Genomic DNA, 24,700 nt, shown 5'->3' with positions numbered 1-24,700 from the left:
TAATAATAGGAAGGAACCGTATATGCTGGGAGGAGAGAAGCTGATATGCACGGACGGGGAGAGGGACCTTGGGGTGATAGTGTCCGAAGATCTAAAGGCGAAAAAAACAGTATGACAAAGCAGTAGCTGCTGCCAGAAGGATGCTGGGCTGTATAAAGAGAGGTGTAGTCAGTAGAAGGAAGAAGGTGTTGATGCCCCTGTACAGGTCATTGGTAAGGCCCCACTTGGAGTATTGTGTTCAGTTTTGGAGACCATATCTGGCGAAGGACGTAAGAAGACTTGAGGCGGTCCAGAGGAGGGCGACGAAAATAATAGGAGGCTTGCGCCAGAAGACGTATGAGGAGAGACTGGAAGCCTTGAATATGTATACCCTAGAGGAAAGGAGAGACAGGGGAGATATGATTCAGACGTTCAAATACTTGAAGAGTATTAACGTAGAACAAAATCTTTTCCAGAGAAAGGAAAATGGTAAAACAAGAGGACATAATTTGAGGTTGAGGGGTGGTAGATTCAGGGGCAAGGTTAGGAAATTCTACTTTATGGAGAGGGTAGTGGATGCCTGGAATGTGCTCCTGAGAGAGGTGGTGGAGAGTAAAACTGTGACTGAGTTCAAAGAAGCGTGGGATGAACACAGAGGATTTAGAATCAGAAAATAATATTAAATATTGAACTAAGGCCAGTACTGGGCAGACTTGCACGGTCTGTGTCTGTATATGGCCGTTTGGTGGAGGATGGGCTGGGGAGGGCTTCAATGGCTGGGAAGGTGTAGATGGGCTGGAGTAAGTCTTAACAGAGATTTCGGCAGTTGGAACCCAAGCACAGTATCGGGTAAAGCTTTGGATTTTTGCCCAGAAATAGCTAAGAAGAAAAAATTAAAAAATTTAAATTGAATCAGGTTGGGCAGACTGGATGGACCATTCGGGTCTTTATCTACCGTCATCTACTATGTTACTATGTTACTATGTCATTTGGTATGCCTGTCTCCATGTTTAAAGTTCTTTAATCTGTTCAACGTTCAACTGTTTGCTTACTTACAGGTTTTAATGCCTTTCAAACATATTAAGCCCTAGCCTTTCAGCTTTGCATTGGTTGCTGGTTTACTGGCATATAAAGTTAAAGAGCTTTACATGATTTTTAGGATGTTAATGGGTGATGTTCCCTTATGTTTTATTCATTATTTGATGCCTTATCTTCCTCCTACAGAATTACTCTCTAGATCTGATAGGTTACTGCAGATTTCCCTGCAAATTCATGCCAATGGGTTGAAACATGTAATCCTTCACTTACTATTTTTAATGGACCCAACTTACAGCAAGGATCAGAACAAAGACAAATTACTGCTTTTAACTTAGTTGATCAAAACATTTTACGCCAATGCCTTTCAAAACTCAATATTATTACTATTTTGTCCCCTGCCGCAGCATTTGAAATTTTTGTACTTTACATAATGGAACCCCTGAAGAAGCCTTAATATGGTTAAATGGACTGTTGGGCCTTAAGAAAGATAAGTACATGTTTATAAAATTACAAAAATAAGAGTAAACAAAACAAAAATTAAAAAATTATTGAATTAAAGAGTTTTTTAGACCTCTGAATGAGATTTTGACCCAGGCATATGGACCGGTATAGTCAACACTATTTCCTGTCTTTGGTCTCTGAGGTCTTTTTCCTCCTATTTTGAGACTTTTTTAACAGAATTTGACTATCCTACTTCAATAAATTTCAAAGTGTGAATACTGTTCTAGGTGAAATTCATCTGTTATCAGTACTTATAGATTTTGTACAATATTATTTGCATCCCTCATATACCTCCCAATGCTCATAGAATTACTATGAGCTTTGGAACTGTTACCACCGCGGCCGGCACTAAAAACCGCATTACGGTTTTGTAAAAAAAACGGGGGAGGGGGGGATAGACAGATACATTGTGTAAACCGCTTATATAAAAAGAAAAGTCTATCACATAAAGTAAACATACTGTAGCTTCCACAAACAGCTGACACCCCCCCCCCCCAATAAATCAGAGAATACATAAACAGAAGAAAAGATCTTTCAAAAACTTAATCAGAAATATCTTTAAGCATCTCCTGAAAGAGAGGAATGTGTCTTATCTCTGGGGGAGCTTATCAAAATAGATACTGGAATTCCTTCCTTCTCCTTTATTAAAACAAATGTATGAAACAAAAAAAAATGTTCAGAAATTGGGGGAAAGGATTAACAAACTAAAGAAATACACATTTTCTCTCTTTATACCTCCCTACTACTGGACTTTCAGGGTTGACTTAGCCATTAAGTAGATTAGATGGTTGCCTAGGATAGCAGCTTCTGGTAATTACTATGGATAAAGTTGCCAAATAATTAAGTGTGCCCTTAGTTGGCAGCTTGATCCCTATCTGTAGTATAGCAAATGTACCACTAATATTGAATCCAGCATCTGACAGGGTAAGAGAAACTAGAAATTTGCACCTCCCCCTCCCCACCATACACATACTAGCTACAAGAAAAACTTCAGCTAGGTGTCAGGAGGATGAAGAGTTGGGTAGGTCTTTGGGTGTCAGGGAGATGGAACTTTGCGTGTCAAGGGATTCAGGAAGAAAGTAAAGAGTTGGGTAAGATTGAAGAATGGGGAGATCTGGTGTGGAGGGCATCAGGGGGATGAGCGGATACCGTATCCCACTAGTACCAATTCCTTTAAAGAGATAGCAGTCTTGATTTGAGGCCCACTATTTTCTTTACTACAGCCAGGAACATCATGTGTTCCTGGCTGCATCAATGCAACAAGGTATTTACAGCAGCAAGTCATCAACTTGAGATACCATGTACTGCAGGTTAATAACTCCTGTGATAAATACTGCTGCAGTAAAATGCATTATTTTATCATAGCTTTGCAACTGCCCCTCAATAAGAAATACGCATAGCCTAAGTAGTTTCAAGCAACAAAAAGTGGTAGTGCCTTTGAGAATGCAAATACTTTCTTTAGCCTGGAATGCCCTTTAAGGAGAAGTGATAGAGTCAAAAACAGTGAGTGAGTTCAAAAATGCGTAAGATAGACACAGGGGATATCTAAATAGAAAGATGTTGGAAACACAATGGATCAGATTCTGTAAACAGCACCTAGAAGTGCCTCGGTACAGTTGTGAATCAACCACTAGATGCTGCTTACAGAATCTTGCCTAGTGGTGCCTAGGAATGCTTAGGTGTCTCTAGGTATTCCAGAGGTAGGCGCCAGTATAGTAAGCCAGGTTTTACTTGGCTTAAATTACCAGCATTTAACTTGGCCAACTAGTGATGCTTGCCAACCACGACTATTCTTCACCCATAACCATGCCTACTGTTCAGACAGACATTGTTAGGTGTCAGAGGGTGCCTCAACTTAGGCATCACTAGGCATCCTAAGAGTTCACTCTTAATTGTTCGTTAAAATTTTTTTTTTCATTGACTGAAAACCGGTGCGATCAATTACCACGCCAGTTAAAAAAATAAGTTGCATGTGGGTTCCAAAGTTAGGCATCACTAAGCATCCTTGATTAGGTGCCTAGCAGCAACTAATGTAGGCGTAACATAGTAACATAGTAGATGACGGCAGATAAAGACCCGAATGGTCCATCCAGTCTGCCCAACCTGATTCAATTTAAATTTTTTTTTTTTCTTCTTAGCTATTTCTCTGCAAGGTTTCTTTTTCCTGCTGTAGTAATATGTAGCCCATCAGTGCAATGTAGCTTCTTGTCCTTCCATGTATTTCCCCATCCTCCTATGTACCTGAAGCCTTCTTGATGACACCAGGCTCTGAGCCATCTATTAAAGTCCTCTGTGTTTTTCACTCTTTGCTCTCCTTTTCCATATGCAGGCAGTATTTCAGAAAAAGCTAAAGTCTTTACAAAAGGTTTCACGCCCTCACCAAGCTCCCGAAAAGCTTTCTGTGCTGCAAGTGTGGAGTTGTTGGCCAGGTCATTTGTTCCCAGATGGATAACAACATCAGTGTTAAAATCCTTAGTTTCTTCCTTAATTATAGTCAGTATTTGCCTGGAACTCCTGGTAGCTGAGGATCCTGGAAGACATTTCACTATTTTGGTCTCCTCGCCCTGTGTTCTAAGGTTAATGCCTCTGATGATGGAATCCCCCAACAGTAATAGTTTTCTGTTTTTGGCTTTTTTATTTGTACTTAGGGTGCTCTTGTTCTCTTGAGTTTCCTTCATTGGTTCCAGTCCCACCTCCCTTCTATTTTCCTGAGTATCGCAGTGCACTAGTGGAGCGAAGGAATTCTGTAGAGGTAATATTAGTGAAGGTGGATGTTTCTGTGTTACATATCGCAGTCTTCCTGAGCCTACTGTGACCCATTTATTCCTGGGCTGTTTTATTCTTTGAGGTAGAGGTGGTAAGTTGGTATGATTTTGTGGAGTGATGGAAGCTGCTTTAATTGTATTCAATTCCTGTTTAAGTTGAAGACAGATGGGGCAAGCCTTAAGCCTCCAAATAGTATGTCTTGGAATTAAAGCACCACAGTGATTGCATAGAATAAAGGTCATCTTGATTGGTTGTGAAGTGACTTGATTGGTTGTGAAGTGACCAGAAATATAGGCTCTATACCACCTAAAACACAGTATTTTAAACAAAAATACAGGTTCTATCAGTGCTACCCTAAAACACAGGATTTATAACAGGATTTTCCCTACTTTAGTCACCCTGAGCCACAGGCACCAGAAATATAGGCTCTATACCACCTAAAACACAGTATTTTAAACAAAAATGCAGGAAGAGGAAATAAGATTTAACAGAGGAAAGAGAAGGATTTATTTTTTTGTGCTTTTTTATATTTTTTTTAGTAAGAAACAGGGAGGAGAAGAGAAATTAAGCAGATATAATGCTGAAAACCAGTGAAGAGAGCAGAATATGAAATGCTGAGTAACTTAGCTTTTAGCGTCCTATACATAATCAAATCCAATAAGGCTGTTGAGGTGTTATCTTAGGCAAGAGTAGTGGGAACTGAGGCCAGGGCCGGTCTGTCAGGCCAGGGCTGGACAGACTATGTTCTGTGTCTCGCATATAGCAAAACAATGAAAAAAGATTCAGCAACTCAAGCACTGAGGGAGCCAAGGCCGATGGCAGACACAGTTGTATGGTCAGTGTCCAGAAAATGGCAACTGACTGAAAGAAGATTCATATATCCAGCATTGTGGAAAACAGAGGCCAATGCCAGACAGACATCTAAGGTCTGTATCCCACATATAGCAAATGACAGGTGAAGTTTTGGGAACTATAGTGTTTTAGATTATTTTTTTGTCACATGCTACAAGTGATGGTGCTCTGCAGCTAAGGGAGGAGGGGAAGACATCTTGGTTATGACTACACATCATCTCCATCATATTTGGCCGCCTAAATGGCATAGTGGAGACTTGACAACCAGCATTTAAGCATGTGTGACTTGAGCCTGCACAGGTGGCAGGCGTGGCTCTGGCTACCTTGTTGGGCAGACTGGAATGGTTTTTTCTGTAAAATAAAAAATACAAGTCTAAGCATTTATTTGCAAGAAATACTAACTTTCTCTAAATCCCTTATCCACCTTCCAAAGCATAAAACTCATTACACTTTCATTCTTATTAGCAAACCTTCTGAATAAGCAGAATAAATAGATACAATCATTGAAAATCAAAGAAGCAATCTTTGTAAGTCTGCAGATAGCTGATGTGTTTGTGTTCTTTTCACTGTTTTCTTATTATGGTTTATGTAAGGGAAATACTACTTCAGTTTTATAAAAACTGAATAAAAAAACCCAAGAACAAGTAATGAAAAACATAAAACTGTCTTCCTAAAAAGAAATGCTGTCTCTGTTTTCCAGTTCCAAAAGTAGTATTCGTCTTCGAGATAAAAAAAAAGATGGCTCGCATCCAGAAATGTTCAGAGTCTTTAAATTCAAGGAGGAAGAGAATTTAAAGCAATCTTAACTCTTTGGTGAGCAGAAAAATGATGAAAGTAGAAAAGAGAATGGCCTAGTATACAGTATATTGCAAACCTTTATGCACAGTTAAGGCCAGTCTCTACAAGGAATCAGAAAATAAATCACAAAGCTTCTTCATCCTACAGAGGTCCAACATTGAAGATGTGGAGCCTACATTTTTGCTATGATTTTGAACCTACAGATTCATTACCTTCTGATACAGGCTGAACTAGCCGTGATTTTAACAAATATTTAAGTTGATCCACAATGGATTTTACAAGGCAAATATTTTCTGTTTTACAACTGTGTAGGAACAGAATGACAGATGATCGATAGTCTTTTATTATAGTTGCTATGGGAGCTGACCTTTTAAAATTACAACTTCTGCACACTGGAGGAGAATGCAGCAGATGAAGTCAGATAACATATGCAGCTGTCTTTCATAGAAACTAACAAGGTTTGGAAAAAAACAGTTTTCATTTTTTAAAAGCTTAAAATATAAAACTGTCAATTTAGCTGGATAAGCTTTTATTACCTCATGCTGTTTGTTAGGCTGCCACTCGTTTGTTACCTATTTTAAAAAGTAAGATTTTCTATTTATAAGTTCCTCCTGTACTTTTTTTCCACTTGATATTCACATAAGCCAAGTTCATTTGTTCCACAGTGTGCTACTGCCTCTGTAGAAGAAATGGAGATAAAGATAAGGTAACTTCACTACAGAATCGGTGCAAAAACAGATCAAGGATGCATCTGATCATATTTATTGGATTACCAAATATGTTTTTGTTACATGAAAAAAAAATTTTTGTTTAAAACTTAATTCTATCTCTTTACTTCAATAAAAATGTACAAGACAGATTGGAGATCAGTCAGGCCCATGATCAAGACCTAGTTGAGAGAATTAAGATATTCATCAATAAACATTCCCCAGGGTATTCATTTTATTAAGTCTTCATGGATCATCAATATAGGAGAGCACTGATAAAACTGATAACTCCCAGAATTGATATTATCAAGCTCGATATCACTGTTCGACCAGCATCATCAAAACTTTCAGCTGATCCCTCTCATTTTGTTTGGAGGTGAGGAGTGGCCTAGTGGTAGAGCTTCTAAACCCAGAGGTTCTGGGATCAAATTTCAGCACTGTTCTTTGTGAGCCTGGGCAAGTCACTTAAGCTTCCATTGTCCCAGGTACAAAATAAGTACCTGTATACATGTAAACTACTTTGAACGTGTAACCACAAAAAGGTAGTAAACAAGTTCAATCCCCTTCTCTTCATTAACTGCTCCTTTCTAGGCCATACTGCAGTTATCAAAAGTCTGTAAATAAATAAGTATGTCATAATTCCAAACATAGGATAAGCAAATATTATAATAAGAATTCACAGCAAACTATCCTTAGCTTCCCAGCCCGTCCCTTAGTCTCTACACCCTGCCTCCAATTCCCTTGAAAGCCAGCTATTAGGGGATTCGTAGAACTGGTCATCTTATTTTAACTCCTGAGGGAGCTTATTCCAATACCAAGGAAATCCACCTGGAAAAAGGTCCTCCCTCCTTGTATCTTCTTTAATCTAAGAACTCAAGGCCCAACAATTATCATTTTAGGTAGCTCACTAGAACATAGACCTCCAGATGGTGCCCAGATTTGCACACACACCCAAGATGCACTCACAATTTAACTGAGTAACAAGCCCTTGACTATCAGTAATTGGGTGCTAACAACCAATTATTGAAGTGTAATTGGAACTCATTAAAATTTGGGTGCATATCTGGCTGCATACTATTCTATAGGGCATGGTGCCTTCTTTACTAGCTCAAAAGGGAGTATGACCACAGGCATGTCAGGGGCATTCTGAAAAGTTGCATGCATAGTTATGGAATATGGCCTCAGTACACCTAACTTGGGCACTAGCACTTTCACCAGGTTTCAGTGCTTTGTGCTGATTCTTTCTGAATTTTGAGTGCTTTTTATGGAATTCCATCCAGATTGTGATGCAGCTCCTATATCTGTATTTAATCTTGTAAATACTAGTTCTGCCTGATTTGCTGATTCGAATCAATTCACCAATTCACTTTGGTGAATCAATTCAAATTGATTCGCTAGCTGAGAAAATTTGACTTACCGATTCAGTGACCAACACCCTCAACCCACTGTTGAGACCTGACATACCTCCAAGGCCTCCTAAAGCAGCAAAGGCTCTCTGAACGGGCTGCTTTGCAGCCTGCACACTGGGGCCTTCCCTCTGCCATGTCACTGATGATGTCAGCAATGATGCAGCAGAAGGAAGCCCAACAAGACAGACTGTGAAGCAGCTGTTCAGAGCACTGCCTCTGTGGCTGTTTTAAAGGAGGCCTCGGAAGTATGTCAGGTCTCACTGTGGGAGGATCGGTGGAGTGCTGCTGCTCGGGGGGATGGGAGGGTGGAATGGAAAGCTGCTGCATGGGGGGGGGAAGATACTGCACATGGTAGGAGAGAGGAAGGATTGGGGTAGAGGAGAGAAAGAGAGAGAAAGAAAGAGAGATGATGGACAGTGGGAAAGAAAAAATTGTTGGCTATGGCAGTGGAAGGTAGAAAAGAATAATTTTATTTTCTATTTTGTGATTATAATATGGCAGATCTGAAATATGTATCCTGCCCGAGCTGGTGTTAGACAGTGAGCATGATTTAGGTCATTTTTATATTTATTGTATTTATTATATACTGTAATATAATTTTAATTTATATTTCAGCTATGCTATACATTAAGTGCCATATTACTTGATTTTATCTTTCTGATTTGTGACATCCATTTTTATGTCTTAAGTTTTTGTGTGATGTTATATAAAAAAACTTATTTCTGTTTTTAAGATTTATGTCAGGGAAGCAAAGAGGTTATAAGGAGACATTGTAAAGTTAAATAATCTATTAAAACATATGGCAAAATTGTCTAATCTAGTGATAAGCTAAGTTTCTAACTTTGCTTTATATTCGAGTCAACCATTTTCCACTTTTTAGGGGGGAGGGGGAAGGTTGCCTCGGTTTATTCAGATCAGTTTATATTTGAGTATATATGGTATTTCAGTCTTGTGCTTTCAGCCTTTCAAGTCCACAATCTATAGTCTCTCAAAGGCGTCCTGGCATTTCATTCTATAGAATGTGGACCTAAAAGGCTGAACGTACAACATTGAGATAAGTGAACACTTGAACTTGAATTTAAAATACTAACGGTGATGTTCATTCACTACTAACTCTATCGGCTGTGTGGTAAATGAAAGGTATCTTAATGCATTCTGCTTCATTTTTTCAATCAAGTTCCTTAGATTCATCTTTATGTATTTTATCTGTTCTATGTATTACTTCTTTCCCTGCCATGCCGGTATTTTCTGCATTATATTGTAAATGCTTTCTGTCTTTATCTGTTTTTAAGTCCATTATTCTAATTTGTATTTTATCTGTATCCCATGTGTTAGCTCAACTTGTTGTGAACCGCCTAGAACTTTTTCGGTATGGCGGTATATAAGAATAAAATTATTATTATTATTATTATTATAGTATTCTATTTTATGTGAAGTGTGTCTTACCTAAACTCTGCCTATGTAAGTTCCTATAGGTAAAATACACACTAAAATAAGAATAGCACTTGGGTTATGCATGTACAGTACATACATACATATGCATATATATATATATGGGTATTCTAAACATTTACATGGGTTAAAATTACCCCCACTCTGACAGGCCCGAAAGCTAAAATGATGAATTTTAAATTTAATAGATGCTCCAACATAAGGGTTTGGAGATGGTAGAAGTTGGAAATTGGTGACTTACGCATGAATACCCCAAGAAGGCTTCCGGAGCTCTCTATAGCAACCACTCTACAGATGAGATTTAGAAATACTGAAAGTATATCAAAGCATCTGTCAGTATGCTCACTAGATGGGGTAGAAAGATCAATGGCAATGTATCCTGAAATAATAGGGAATTCTGTCAACTTCATTTCATTATTGCCACCCCTAAATGAATGATCTATGGCCCATGTAATATAATACTGTGTCCCACCCAGTGGCAAGCCTCTTCAACATCCCCCTTGGAAATACTGATTAGCTCCAGTGTTTAGCTTCCAAAATAGCCCTTTACCTATCTTCTCATCCATAAGTAAATGGCTATTGTTGGGAATACAAGAACTTTTAACAAACAGAATAAAACCATATGACCTAGCAAACTTGCCCCTCATTAACCCTTGAATTTCATTCTCCCAAGAGAGGATTGTGTTTTTCCCAGCATTAATACAAATGAGCCCATGCATCATCGTGAATCTCCATCTCAGCTTAGAAAACCCATCCAAAATAATCTAGTTAATATACAGTATATGTCTTGCTTTCTTCTTCAATAATGCTCCCAATATCATCCGTAAATAAGAAACATACTGATTGTGATCTTTGTTACTTTTAGAAATTTCTCACATTTAAATTATCTTTTGTGAAATAAATTGTCCTCAGATTGTACACAGGTCACTCCCTTAGTCCTCTTTAATGTCAATTATTGACCTTTTGCAAGCTTTTCTCCCATTGAGTTCTTTTCAGCATTTTAGACCTTGGCAACTCCTGAGAAAAACACAATTTCAGTAATAAGGTATAACAGAACTATAATCAAAGAAAGGGTAATGGTAAGCCTGAGAGTGCAGCCAACCTCATATGCGGGAGAGCATTTGGATGTGTACCAGCCAAACAGCTAAATAAGAAGCAAGTTTTCCTCCCCTCTTAGTACCTTTTGCTTTTATTTTAATCCAATGATAAAAGCAGGAAAGATTATGGGAATAATTTAGCAAGATATCTGTTCTTTTCCTCCCCTACAAAAAAGTTATACTTGATTACTGCTAGATCAATTATTTTAAAGAATAGAAAACAATTAACAAAATGAGAAAAGGAAGGAGATAAAGGATGAAAAAAGAAGAGTGAAATATGACTCCACATTAATAAGCCAGGCAGATTGGGAGAATTTTGTGCCATTCATGAATAAGAAATACAAGAAGGCAGTGATGAGGACAGACCTCAGGTTTTGGTTGGGCCTGGGGTTGGACTGGGTGAATATAACCCACACATTCCCACTATCCTCGTCCTGACTCATACAACGAAACAGTAAAAATTAATATTTTGGCTGGTAAGGATTCCTGGGCCCCACCAACTGAAGAGGCCTTTCAAGAGTCCTCCTAGTAGACTCAACCTCGCAGCAGATAGCATCACATCTTTAGCTGCTGACACCAGTACTCCGTCCCCTCTCTGCTCATGCTTAGTTTAACCGGCATCCCCTGTGCATGCATGCATAGGGGTGCCAGTTGAACTGAGCATTTGGGAGGAGGAGGGAAGAGGAGTGCTGGCATCAGCAGCTGGAAACACGCTGCTGACTGTTGTGAGGATGAGACTGCTTGGGGGGATTCCAAAAAGGACTCTTCAGCTGGTAGGGCCTAAGGATCCCTGCCAGCTACATTAATGATATGCATCGCCCCTGCGTGGGCCTGAAGATAAAATGGGTAGGCCCTTGCTCACCCAGACCCACCCATGGCTATGCCACCTGATGAGAATCTTCATTTCTATTTTTCTTTCTTTGTAATTATTTTTATTGAGAACAGAATATCACCATACAACTGTTAACATAATTGCAATTTTTTTCTGCGGAGGGGGAAAATAAAAAAAACAGTCTTCATGTAAAAAAAATCCATCTTTTTTCCTCCCTGCCGCCTTCCCAGCCTTACCTGGTGGTCTAGAGGGCTTTCGGGGCAGGAGCGATCTTCCTACGCTCCTGCCCCGTGCAGATCGCCATCAGGAAATGGCTGCTGGGAGTTCCCGTAGTCTCTCGAGACTACATCGGGAACTCCCAACAGCCATTTCCTGATGGCAATCTGCACGGAGCAGGAGCGTAGGAAGATCGCTCCTGCCCCGAAAGGCCTCTAGACCACCAGGTAAGGCCGGGAAGGCGGCAGGGAGGTGGGGGTGGGTCAGAGCCGGATAATCGCGGGTTTTCGGCATTCGCGGTCCGGCTCTGCCCGTATCCCCCGCGAATGACGAGGGAGAAGTGTACAGCGCGACAGACTAATAGAAAATAGATATATACTAACAGATAATAAAGATACAAACATGATGAAAGAGTGGCAATCAAAAATCTAGGACAAACAGCCAGGTATGGATCACCGTGCCCTTTCTCAAACAACATAATTTTACTGTCAACAGGGTAATTTGCTAGTGTTAGACTCTAGAATCAGTCTTCATGCGGAACTGCATCTGAGCAAAGATTAGCACATATTGGACATGATTTTACATGCCCTCCCATTCCTGTTTCTTTTCTAACTCTTCATTCATATATGCAAATGGTAATGGCAGTTCTAGATTTAGGATATCATAATTTAGAAGAACACATCACCCAGAGGCAGACCGCCTACACCATAGGCATCTGTTGAGGTTGAGGGAGACATGTAGGGATGCTTAAGCTTGCCCAAGGTTAGGCGTGGGCATAGTTAGGCCTGGAAGTGGCTTTGGGTAAGCTTAGGCTGCCCAGGGCTGCAATAGGCGCCTGAAATGTAGGCCAACAAAAAGCTTGTCTACATTTCAATCAGATGCGGTTGCTATGATGATTGCAGCAAAAAACTCACTGCCGCAATAAGCTAAGCAGCCACAGCAGGGAATTTGCCCCCCTCATGAAGTTGGGCAGCAGGAGGGATGTCCACTCACTCCTGCCACCACCCCCTTGAAGCAACCTCCAGCAGGAGGAGTGCCCAATTCCTCCTGCCAGAACCCCCCGAGCAACCCCCAGCAGGAGGAGTGCCCAATATCTGTCGGAACCTATGGGAGGGGCCTTAGGCATCTGAGCCAATCAGAACATTAGGCTCCTTCCCAGTGCTTCCCAGAATGCACCAAGAAGGGGAAGGCCCACCATTTTCCATTGGCGAGTCTGCTAACCAGAGAGTATATGCCTTCCTCTGACTGGACCTTCTGTTTACAAGGTACGAGGGATGGTCTCCCCTTTAGGGGGATCGCCAGGTGGGTGGGGGGGTCGGAAGGCGGAGGTGTGGTCAGTTGACGGGTATTTCAGGGAGGTTCCTGGTAGGGGGGTGTTCTGGCAGAAGGGTGTGGGCATCCTTCCTATCACAGTTGGGTGGGGGTATTTCAGGGGGGTTCCTGCAGGAGGAAATGGGCACTTCTCCTGGGGATTGCTCAGGGTGTTCCAGCAGGAGGAATTGGACATTCCTCCTGCCGGGGAATGCTTCAAGGGGGGGGGGGGAGGTGGCAGGAGGGAGTGGGCATCCCTCCTGCTGCCCTTTGTGGGGGGGAGGCGGGATGAGCTCCCTGCCACTGCTGCTCAACTAATTGCAGCAGGGAGATTCCCTTGCTGTGATCAGCTCAGTGGCAACTCAATTTTCTAAACAGCGTCTGTGACATGGATGCTGGTTAGAGAATCGGGGTGGCAATTCTGTATAGGACACCCATGTGCCATTTTCAAAAACCACTTAGGTGGCTACTGAGACCAGGTGTACTATACAGAATCATGCCCGACACATTTTTGTATATGAGGCCCGTGTGCGATTCTCAAAAGCTGCTTAGGTGACCACCGAGACCGGGCATCCTATACAGAATCACGCCCAAAATGTTTTGTAATGCTCCCATTTATCCTGTTTTTTGCCAGATCCCCAAATAATAGTCTTCATCCAACCATTTGGTAGTTGCATTCATATTTTACATGAAGGATTTGGCCACTCTTACACATATTTATGTTTAAGCAAATTCTAATTTTTTTTATTTCCCACATTTCTCCCATATTTTTACTTTTTTTTTAAATGTACGGTGCACTTCTTAAAATAGGAAAATCAAAGACATGTTCAAAGCAGAACAATTAAATCTTTAAGCACAAGCAGATAGAAATCTTCTAGTCTGACACAGTGCCATGTACTGTGCTCATAACCTCAAAATAAGATTTTCTCCACATAAATCATCCACTCTTTCACAGATAACTTATTCAGAAGTGATGGCAGAAAGCTAAGAAGGCCATTTGCAGTCTCAGAACATCAGACATGTCAAGCGCAAATCAAGGGGGCCAAGAACTACCGTAAATGAAAGCTAAGGTTTTGGACTCCAGTCTTTTTAACTTTGTGACCTGAACCGTGAGACTAAAACACCCACTGGTTTACGAGTGCCCTTTTTGAAGCAGTCTGTGTTTAGATCAAAATGTTATTTGCTGTTACTTTTTTTTTTCACTTTCCTGTAGTCTTTTGTATTCAGTTTCCTCAGGGGAACATTTGTTCAGTCTTTCAATATTATGCTTTGCAGTTCACTTTCTTTTTTCCTCAAGCTTTGAGCATCACGGGGATTTCTTTATGTATTCTGCCCAACTAAGACTCTGCGCCTGCATTTTCTCTTTCACTGGATTTGAAGTGCACTATTAGATATACACTAGACGTGACACTATCACATTCAAAGGCTTGCTCTTCAGCGACTTGACTTTTAATGTTTTAACCACTTTGGGTGAATCTCTTCATGAAAAGGCAGTTAATAAATCCCAATAAATAAATAAAACAAATGTGATCTGGATATCATATGGCAGGAGATTCTATTTCCTGGTGATAGTAATGACAAACAGATAAAAAGTACCTTTCGTAATGCAATTTCCGGAGCCAGGCTAGTCCACTTTCTTTTCCTATTCTCTTATTGTAGAATGTCCTCTATTATTCCAGAGCTGAAAAGGAATAAGAAAAAAAAAGTGTAAACAACTATGGACAATGTTATTTTATACATAAAACAGAAATTGCAGAACAATCTCATATTTTGAAATCTTCCAAAACATGCAATATCAGGGAATATTATTTGGTGCATGAGTTCAAATTATTTTGTAACTAAGAGACCCTTCTACTATGCTGCAGTAAGCACTAATGCGTTTTACTACATGTAAGAGCTCAGGCACCCCCCAGTATTTTTTTGCATGTGTTACCCCACTGGGAGCATGTTTGTTTGCAGAAAGTAGGCGTGGCTATTCTAATCAGTTAGCGCATGTGGTTACTGTGGGTGTCCTTACTGCCTAGATAATAGGTGTAGTTAATGGCTCACATGCTAGTAGGAAAATTAGTGCATTGCCATTATTGCAACTATGGAAAATGGAGCCATTTTATAGCCACGTTAAAAATAGCCTCAAAACACTGGAAACCCAAGCACTAGTCATAACACAGACCACTTTTTAGCACAGCTTAGTAAAAAGGCCCCTTAAAGATCAGTTCATTAATTTCTCCCAATAAATCATGAGATCCTGGACCATATTTATATATTTGCTTCTGTACAAAAACTACTATATAGCAACTTTTAATGATAAATGTTTACGCAAAAACAAAGATTCAACAAACTCTACCTGCCTTCAACTTCAAATATGATGATAAATTCTGTGCTCTCTCTCGAGTTCAAACCTGCAAAGCTGAAGTATATCTTCTACAGAATGTTGAGATATTTCCTCCAAAAATCTAGAATTATTTAACCTAGGTGGGCCTCTCCTAAGTTATTTCGGCACGTTTGCTCTCACAGATTATCCAATAAAATCTGAAATGATGCTGCAGTTGTCCAGGTTTTGCTGTGTCTAAGCAAGTAACACCGACATTTCAGCCATATTGCTTTCTTCATACCCTGAAGAAAGCTGAGCACGATGGCTGAAACGTCAGTTCCACTTACTCAGACACTGCAAGACTCAAACTGCAACAATCATGACAGAGTATATTTATGGGTTGCTAGATAATTTTCGGTATGGTTTTCAAAAAAAGTAACTATATAGTAAGCATTGAAAACATTTAGGTTTGATTTCTAGTTTTTCTTTTTCATGTTGATCATTGTGGTCAAATGCTTTTAGTGATGTTAAAGATTTCAGCTGCTTCTGCCATGGTTGACCACATGGTACTTTTATCTTGTCTTATTCTTATGGTATCGGGGGGGGGGGGGGTGTTTGAGAAGTGGTTTTGAAAGGTCACTTGGACAAACAAAGTCAGAGGCGTGAAGAAAGTACAAGAAATTTATTACGGTATACCAGACTCTAGTGCAGTTAATAGCCTGCCTACTAGAGTGTCAGAAACAGGAAATACACAGACTTTTATGCCCTTTTTGCAAACTAATATATGCAAAAATTACAATTTTCATTTGTTACTTCTATAACTTTTCTACAATTATTATTGGTCCTAAGCTCACACTAGCAGGTCACTTATCTAACTCTTACAATTCTAAATGTTAAATGTACAGAAGGGCAGGGTACATCATGGCTCAAACTCTTATCTATGTGAGCTTACAATGTGGTAAGGCAGGGACATACATTTTAGGCAGATGAAGTCAATAGATTGTACACTTTCTTCAGCGATGTAGGCCAGAGCAATATTTTAAACAACAGTTAACCATTTCATGACCCTACAGTTTGAGTCTTTTTGAATCAATTTGGAAGGTCCCATCCTCTGGAGGGCCACAAAGATTGGCATTATCTCTGACCTTATTTGGAATTTATGGAGATGATATCCAACTAATGTCACCAGTTATGCCACATGATCCTGCTGCTGATTTGAAAGCAATATGAAATGAAATCAGCCAATTAATGACTGATAACAGATTAGTCAAATGTGAAAAAGACTGAAATTATTGGGCTGTGGAAACAGTCTTGTTCTGAATCTGAAACTCTTATTTACTTTAGATAATATTTTATTGAATCCCATGCTTGCTTTGCACAATTTGGGTGTCTTTATAGATGGATGGCAAGCAAACCAAGGTATAATGAAGATAGCAAACACAACTTTATTAGACAACGGTGTACCAAAAGTTAGATGACTCAACACGTTTGATATCTTCTTTAAGCCTTGGTTTGCTTGCTTTCCACTCCATTGTTTTCTTCTGGCATTCTACTCACAGAGGTGTTGTTTTAGATCACAGGTGTCAAATTCAAGGCCAGCGGGCCGAATCCAGCCCGCTTGGCTGTTTTATGTAGCCCGCGGTCTGATGCTACCAGTGTTATCATCTTGTGGCAGGCTCCCTCCTCCTCACAGCCACAGTGTGCATGAAACCACGTGCAGCTGCTCCTTGTGCATCCTGCCCCTTGACGTTGTGACATCAGAGAGAAGGCTTCCAGTTCAGGCGCAGAACACGCAAGGAGCCGCTGCATTTGGCTTTGTGCACACTGCGGCTTTGAGGAGGAGGGAGCCGACCACAAGATAACACCGGGGGCATCGGACCGCGAGCCACATAAAATGGCCAGAAGGTAAGACACCCACCGAAGGGAGGCACGGCATGGTGGGAGGAAGACAACAAAGGTAGAGGAAATGATTAAAATTCTCAAAATTGATACAATTCAAGCACTAATCTGCTATCTTTGCACTGATCAGGAAGAAATAGATTTGTTTCTTTTTCTCTGGGGGTTATATTGAATCTTAGGGCTTCTTTTTTATATATTAGTACTTTTAGTTTTTGGTCCCATATTTGCATAGGGGTTATCTGTGTTCTGATAAGAATGAATGTTGAGAAGCATACAGTGTGCTTTGTGTAGTTTATTTTTGTGGTTAACCATTATGTGTTAATAAGATTATATTGCGTGTGTATATATGAAAAATGAATGGAAAAAATTGTGTTATAATTAGTACTATTATGGGGGCGGGGTCTGGGGCGGAGATTGGGCAGGGTCAGGCCCACAACTTATCTTGTATTTTGGATTTCGGACCCTTAATGTGATTGAGTTTGACACCCCTGATTTAGATGAACATTTGTCTTTGAAACCGCAGATTTAAAATGTGAAGAAAGTATCATTTTATTAGTTATGGCTGGTAAGGTGCCTGCACAATCTACTGTTCTCCTAGTTTACTCTTCCGCTATCCTTCAGGTGTTAGTATTGAGTAATCTTGATTACTGTAATGCATTTTATTTAAGGTTTCCTGCAAAGTCACTATGGGGCCCATTTACTAAAGCTTTGCATATTGTCACAAACCCGACACCAGAGTGAGGTTTGTGCCAGAGAAGGGACAAAAACCCCTGTCTGTTAGGAGAGCAGATCAGTGTAGCAGCTCTCCTACAAGCAGATCCCAAAGCTCAGTCATGGGTAAGGGCGCCAAGAGCAGAAGTCCTGGGGAGGGGAAGTTGAGAGTGGGAATAGCCCGGTGCAGCAGGAGGTGCCTTTAAAGAAAGAACAGCCTAAGAGGCAGGCTCATAGCACTGCTAAAGCACAACTGCTGGACCCAATTAGGGCTAATCAAAAAGCCCAGCAGAAGCCCCAGATTGCCCCTCCCCCTTTCAGGTTAGGGCGTAGCCAGCTCAGGACTTTAGAGGCTGCACTAAGGAGAAACAAAGCAGTCTACCCTGGGTCAGCCCAGGAAGGAGGCTCGAGGGACTGGGCTCCTGAAACCCCACCAAATCAGGACATTGAAATGGCAGATGTTACTACTGTCTCTGAGGCAAACCAGCCAGCCAGCCAGGATGCCATAGAGCTGATGGATACCTCCATGGAACCTGAAGAAATCCACATGGATGAGAGTTAAGTGGATTTCCTTGCTGTTTGTTTGCTTTTGGAATCTAGTTTTCTTTTTGGGCTGTCTGAAAGCACAAGTGTGAGCAGTGCTAAGCTCACGGCTGGAGTTGGAGCCTTAATTTTTGGGGACATTGAAGAAAGGGTGTTTTGTGCATTTTTACTTTTGGCTTTGTTTTCTGTTTGGATGGGACTTTGTGGTGCTGACCGTGTGAAAGGGGTAGTAGTGGGGAGAATCCACACAAGATCCTCAGGGTGGGATTGTGGGACCAATTTTTGGCAAGCTTTAAATAAAGTGGATTCAGCTACTCCCCTCCCCCACCAACTGCCTGGGAAGTTGGCTGGGTAGTAGAGAGCTGCACGGGAACGGGGACGACGGGAATCCCGCGGGACCCGCGGGCATCCCGTGGGTTCCCCCTTTGGGTCACGGGGATCCCGTGGGGACGCCCCTAGGGTCGCGGGGATCCCGTGGGGACGCCCCCTAGGGTCGCGGGGATCCCGTGGGGACGCCTCCGAGGGTCGCGGGGTTCCTGCGGGGCTGGATGTACTCAGTCGCGCGGCTCTTCTCCCTACCTTCTCTGCTTGCAGCACAGAGCCGAATGGAAGTCTTCCCGACGTCAGCGCTGACGTCGGAGGGGAGGGAGGGCTTAAACAAAGCTGGATGTACTCAGTCGCGCGGCTCTTCTCCCTACCTTCTCTGCTTGCAGCACAGAGCCGAACGGAAGTCTTCCCGACGTCAGCGCTGACGTCGGAGGGGAGGGAGGGCTTAAACAAAGCCCTCCCTCCCTCCGACGTCAGCGCTGACGTCGGGAAGACTTCCGTTTGGCTCTGTGCTGCAGGCAGTGCAGGTAAGGAGGAGAGTAGCCTCGCGGTTCGAGTGGCTACCAAGGGAGGGGGCGGTCCGCCCCGCCACACCCCGCCCCGGTTGCAGCACAGCCGGCCAGGTCTCCTTACTTTTGTGGCACTTCCCCGACCGACCGACCGACAACAGCCCCGGTCCGACAATCCTCCCTGCCCTGTAGCCGCGAATCTAAATTATCTTCTTACAGCAGCTGTAATAAGGTAATTTAGATTCGCAGTTAAGGGCAGGGAGGTTTGTCGGACCGGGGCTGTTGTCAGTCAGTCGGGGAAGTGCCACAAAAGTAAGGGGACCTGGCCGGCTGTACTGCACCCGGGGCGGTAGAGAAGGAGTGGGGAGAAGGACGCTGAAAGGCCATGGGGAAGACGGGAGGAGGGGGGGAAGGACTCTGAAAGCACTTGAAGACAGAGGAGGGAGAAGGACGCTGAAAGCACATGGGGAATACAAAGGGGTGGAGAAGGACGCTGAAAGGCCATGGGAAGGGCGGGGGGGGGTGAAGGAATCTGAAAGCACTTGTGGAAGACAGAGGGGGGAGAAGGATGCTGAAAGCACATGGGGAAGACAAAGGGGTGGAGAAGGACGCTGAAAGGACATGGGGAAGACAAAGGGGTGGAGAAGGACGCTGAAAGGCCATGGGAAGGGCGGGGGGGGGAAGGACTCTGAAAGCACTTGTGGAAGACAGAGGGGGGAGAAGGATGCTGAAAGCACATGGGGAAGACAAAGGGGTGGAGAAGGACGCTGAAAGGACATGGGGAAGACGGGGGGGTGGGTGGAGAAGGACGCTGAAAGGCCATGGGGAAGACAGAGAGGGAGAAGGACGCTGAAAGGACATGGGGAAGCAGAGGGGGGAGAAGGACACTGAAAGCACATGTGGAAGACAGAGGGGGGAGAAGGACGCTGACAGGACATGGGGAAGATGGGGGGGAGAAGGACGCTGAAAGGAAATGGGGAAGAGAGAGTAGGGAGAAGACACTGGCAGGGAAGAAGACAGATGCCAGACTATGGGGGAGCGGAGAGAAGAAGATGGGTGCCAGACCAATTTGGAAGGGGGAAGAAAGGGAGAGGCACAGTAACAGAGCAAATGGAAGATGCAGAAGGAAGAGAGACAGTGGATGGAAGGAATTGAATGAGAACATGAGGAAAGCAGAAACCAGGCAACAAAGGTAGGAAAAGAATTATATTTCTTTTTTTTTATTTTGCTTCAGGATAAAGTAGTATATTAGTTGTGTTGATAAAAATTTATAAACATTAGAGGCTCTGGTAGAAACCCATTTGCAAAGTATGTATTCTTCCCAATTAATATTTTCAAATTAATAAAGTCTTTTTGCTTATTTGTAAATGGGTTTCTACCAGAGCCTTTAATTCAGTAGCATAATTAAATGAAATAACTATTTCTGAAGTTTATATGGACGGGCGGGGACGGAGGGGATTCCTCGCGGGGACGGGTGGGGACGGAGGGGATTCCTCGCGGGGACGGGTGGGGACGGAGGGATTCCTCACGGGGACGGGTGGGGACAGAGGGATTCCTCACGGGGACGGGTGGGGACGGGTGGGACTTTGGCGGGGACGGGTGGGGACGGGTGGGATTTCTGTCCCCGCGCAACTCTCTACTGGGTAGGCCTGCTAAAGACCAGGCCTAGGCAGCACGTTCTGAGAGTGTTTGCAAACCATAGTGAATGACCAGTATAAAGGCTGGGTAATTCTTGTAGCCATAGTTTGCCCTTTTGACTGTGGAACTGACATGGCAAGGCTACACTACAACCATTTGGACTCTTACCTGTCAGAAAGGTGTGGGCTGTATTTTTGTAAGCCCAAATTTTATGTTCATGTTTTGTGTGCAAAGCCTAAACCGTAGCCGTTTGCTACCTAAGAAATAAAGTAGGACACAAGTTCTTTTGCAAAGCTTTATTGTTCCTGACATTTGTTTTTTTTATATTCATAAGAACCAGCAGGACCTTCAACTTTCTTTGAAGGCACGACAAGTTCGGTCTTTGCTGAGCCCTGGTCGGTGGCCATTTGCAAAACACGGCACCGGCAGGTTCACAATATGCTAATTGCCATATGGCCCTTAGGTATAAAATACTGTAGGATGTGTAGCATTTAGCACATATTAAATTTGTTAGTGCACACTACACTTTTGTAAAAGAACCCCTATGGGTGCTGCATCTAGATCAAATCTCCACTACATAACTGCTTTCTAACGTGGTCTTCATAATCACATTACACCAGTTCTAGAACCTATATTGGCTGCCAGAAGCCCAGGATATAAAATTTAACATTTGCCTGTTTTTGAAATTTTTGCATATTTGAAGAGTTTACTGCATCTTTGTTCTAAGCAGAGTTTACATTCTCTGGATTAGCAACATTGGGGGTAATTCTATAAAATGGTGCCTAGAGATTCCTCCTTTATTCTTTGGTAAATACCGAAGATCTTTATCGCAGTAAGCTTTATAAGTTAAGAATTGAATCTTTTTACAAAGGAGCCACTGTTGAGATCCTTTTTATTTTTCATCAAAGAGAGGCAACCGCAATGTGGGCATTTAAAAATTGGGCATATTCCTAGCTGCTAACACTGATATGCCTTTGGATGTATGAACTAGAAAATCCACAAGAGTTTGGAATGTGTGAACACGACTGAATACAATTACTTTTGAGCACTGAGCATGACAATTAAAAACTGAAGCAGAAAATGGGATCTTATCTGTACTGGTTGAAATAATAATACCAGAGTAATAATGAGAACATGTTTTGTAAAAAAATCGAGAATTATTGATAACAAACAGCCTAGAAATGTTTTCTGCATTTATAACATGCCATTGAGGATATAAAAGATTGACAGAATTCAAAAAGGCAGGGGATAAAAGTAGATGATCCCTACACAGCAAGAAAACAGAATAAAAAAAATAAAAATTAAGAGGTAGATATTTAGTCAGCAGTAGTCAGTTTTGAAACTGCCTAAAGCCAGCTGCTGAATTAACACCAGATATTCAATGAAGAGCCTTGTTCAAGCTCCGGTATTGACCATCTAGGTATGTGCTGTCATCTGCAAATTAACTGGGTACCAACACCTGATAATCAGACTGATGACTAGTAAGCTCAGTGGATAGATTTAGGACAGCCTTTTTGCTCTCCTAACTTCACCTGTTCACTTAGGGTTCCTTTTACTAAGCGTTTTTAGCGCGCGCTGCAGATTAGCGCACGCTAGCCCCCACGCTATGTGGAAAAACTAATGCCAGTTCAATGGAGGCATTAGCGTCTAGTGTGCACGGCATTGTAGCGTGCGCTAAAACCGCTAGAGCATCTTAGTAAAAGGAGCCCTTAATCAGTTAGTAGACTGAATATCGCCACTAAGGGAATAGTTCAATAAATGGCGCCCTAAGTTGGGCGCCCAGAAAAAAAGAGCTAAGCACTATTCTTTGAGTGCTAATTGCTATTCTATTACAGGTGCTCTGAGTTGGGCATCATTTATAGAACAGCGCTTAGTGCCAGGATCTGTGCCCAATTTTGGGCGTGAAGATTTAAACCAGTGTGTCGCAAACTTTTTGAAGTCGTGGCACACTAAACTTGGGGGCCACGGTTTGAGGGCATCTGGATATGTGCAGACATTGAAGTAATGAAATCGCACACATGTGTGATGTCATCACACTGATATCCGCGCATGCACGGCAGACCTCCAGCCGCGGACCTGAGCTTTCTAACTCTGGGAGGGAGGAGGAAAGGCACCGGCAAAGAAGAGAGGTGCCGTGCCAGCTGACTGCCTACAGGATGTGCCTCTCATCGTGAGTGGCGCATCCTATAGGTACTCAGCAGGCGCCAGCGCCTCTTCTCCTCACCAGAATCTTGTGGCACACCCTGAATCTCATCACACACAGTTTGCAATACACTGATTTAAACTAATTGAAACCTGGTGTAAATTCTCATACCTAAATTAGGCATGGATCTGCAGTACTGTGTAACGCTGCAAGCAAATATTAGGAAAGCCCCCAGCCTGCCCATGCTCCTCCCATGGTCATGCCCCCTTTTCAGATCTGCACTTAAAAATTTATGTGCGCATCTTTATAGAATACTGACTAGGAAGACGCATGAGTAAATTCATATTGTTGCTAATCAGTGACAATAATTGATTGTTAGTGCCCAAATATTGAAGCTAATTAGTTCATTATTCAATTAAATTGCACATACTATACATAGTGGGCACCTGTCCAGATTTGCACTTGAAATTTTGAGTGCCATATATAGAATTTGGGAGTAAACGGTTAGATTCTGGGTTTGCTATGGACTATCCCAGAACTGCCTGGGCAGTCACAAACAATATTCAGTGACACTAAGGGCCTGATTCTCTTGAGACTGCAATGGGAAATCATGGCAGACATTTTTGATTACATAGGAAGATCACTCCTGCCTCACTTCACTGCTATCCAGAGTTTTAAATGTAAAATCTGCAGGGGTCAGGAGGCTGGAGGATTGTGGGGTGGTTTAGAGTCAGCCGGGACAAGACACGGGAAGGATCATCCCTGTTCCGGCTTACCACTGGACCACCAGGGCTTCAGGCAGGCCTGTAGTGGGCATTGAGGGCCGGGTAGGAAGGGAAGGAAGGAGGGATGAAAGGAGGGCTGGATACAAGGTAGGGCACTTCAATATAAACCCCCTGGTTTATATTCAAGTCAAACTTTTATCCTTTTGGGGGGAAAATGTTACCTCAGTTTATATTCAGGTCAGTTTATATTTGAGTATATACAGTAACTACATTAACATGTGCTATTAGTAAATGGCCTGTTAAATCAGTTTTTAATGTTTGCCTTTAATACAGACGGTCAGCTTTTGTAATGAAATAAATAATTATGAGGACTTTGCAGCTGTATTTTTTTGTACGCTTGTAGGTAAACACAGATGTCAATTTTTTAGTTTAATCATTTTTATTGAAGTAAAGAAACAAATATCCATACACAACAAAAACGCAAAAGCAGTACATGAAACTGACTCATAGTCAATGTATACAAGTGAATAGAAATGTCATAAATTTTAGCATAACTAGAAATGCTTGTACGTGTGCAAGCTAGCCCACATGAATACAATGTAAGCCCATAAGCAGCCACTGACATGTCCTTCGATACCAATAGCATGAAGAGTTCACTATAAATTTTGTAAAGTCTAAATGTGGTAACATACGATCTTTCATAAAGTAGCACACATCTTCGTCACTGGAGACAAAACGGCCTGATAAGTGCGCAGTCTGTGATCTCTGTCAGCAAAATAATCTTCGCATTTGCAATGAGACATACATAATGCCACCAGTGAGAAAAAAGATATTTGGAAAGCAGTCTTCCAGTGTTACATAATCACTTTCAGGGCTATAGCAATGAGAAAGCCAAATAATTTTTTTTCTGTGCATCAGTGCATGTATCAGCTAATA

The 24,700-nt window shown here is 42.0% G+C and overlaps 1 protein-coding gene across 11 annotated transcripts in view; it reads right to left on the bottom strand.

Moving 5' to 3' along the window:
* NRCAM (neuronal cell adhesion molecule) overlaps positions 1-24,700 on the bottom strand; it is a 391,220-nt gene that overhangs the window by 263,483 nt on the left and 103,037 nt on the right. For 10 of the 11 annotated variants that reach the window (XR_004540624.1, XM_033958216.1, XM_033958225.1 and 7 more), the window contains exons 2-3: positions 14,555-14,639; positions 6,471-6,612 (exon numbers count right to left, since the gene is read on the bottom strand). The gene's annotated coding sequence lies outside the window, so the exon portion shown is untranslated. The remainder of the gene's footprint in view (positions 1-6,470; positions 6,613-14,554; positions 14,640-24,700) is intronic. The other variant, XM_033958217.1, reaches the window with a different exon arrangement.

This window comes from Geotrypetes seraphini, chromosome 9 (genome assembly GCF_902459505.1).
Source record: "Geotrypetes seraphini chromosome 9, aGeoSer1.1, whole genome shotgun sequence".
NCBI classification, from domain to species: Eukaryota; Metazoa; Chordata; class Amphibia; order Gymnophiona; family Dermophiidae; genus Geotrypetes; species Geotrypetes seraphini.
The sequence above is the reverse complement of the archived record's forward strand: the minus strand, read 5'-3'. Positions and strand labels throughout refer to the sequence as shown.